The sequence below is a fragment of the Pteropus vampyrus genome, unplaced genomic scaffold (assembly GCF_000151845.1).
Source record: "Pteropus vampyrus isolate Shadow unplaced genomic scaffold, Pvam_2.0 Scaffold3, whole genome shotgun sequence".
Classification (NCBI taxonomy): Eukaryota; Metazoa; Chordata; class Mammalia; order Chiroptera; family Pteropodidae; genus Pteropus; species Pteropus vampyrus.
Genome location: NW_011888784.1, coordinates 6473157 through 6474012, shown reverse-complemented (window position 1 = coordinate 6474012; position 856 = coordinate 6473157). Strand labels below are relative to the sequence as shown.

At 49.6% G+C, this 856-nt stretch overlaps 1 non-coding gene across 1 annotated transcript; it reads right to left on the bottom strand.

The window, feature by feature from the left end:
- Window positions 1-446: 446 nt before the first annotated feature.
- Window positions 447-565, bottom strand: LOC111741817. Its single transcript, XR_002781093.1, has one exon. It is a non-coding gene; the product is annotated as a 5S ribosomal RNA (ribosomal RNA).
- Between the last annotated feature and the right edge of the window lie 291 nt (window positions 566-856).

The window sequence follows — 856 nt, the reverse complement described above, 5'->3', positions numbered from 1 at the left end:
TAGATACCTCCGTGAGGAAACACCCCTCAGCTACCTGTTGGCCTCCATCCCAGTGGCATGGTGACCATGGTAGTGAGGCCAAAACCACAACTGAAATGGAAGCAATTCCACCCCATGCTCGCCCCGGAGTCCCAGACCCTTATGAAGCTTGGCCTCAGCCCTCAGCGGCGAGTTCTCGCCCTGCTCCCGGACATTCTGTACTGTGTGGAGAGGTGTTAGGGGCCAGACGACTGGAGTGTGTGCCTCCCTCTGCCTCTCCCCACCCTCAGGCAGATGCCCTATCTTCTCTGAGCCTCTGTTTCTCCATCCATACATGCGAATGTCGCTATCTCCCGGGGATGTTGGGAGGCTTAGATTACACGTACATACAAAACACTCAGAACAAAGTTGGCACTTACTAAAGAATTGTTGTTTCTCTTGTGGCCTTTATTATTAATTTTCTTTAATGCCTACAACACCTGGTATTCCTAGGTGGTCTCCCATCCAAGTACTGACCAAGCCCGACCCTGCTTAGCTTCCGAGATCAGACGAGATCGGGCACGTTCAGGGTGGCATGGCCGTAGATGTGATCTTTAATATTGTCCTTATTTTGGGTATGGGTTCCAGGACTGGCCTCGATGGGTGGATCGGGATGTGTAACTTTCCTTGTGATCAAAGCAACATCAGGGTTTTTCCAGCTTGCAAAGGACCTTTCAAAATAACCTGAATTTCCATCAAATGCTAGTAAGAATGTAAATTGGTATGAACTTTGGGGAAGTCATGAGGTGGAATATGGAAACTGACTTAAGAATGGGCCTGAAGTTCAAAATGGGATGGAAGGAATGGAGGCTGGGAAAGGCTCAGCCTGCGAGGAGGA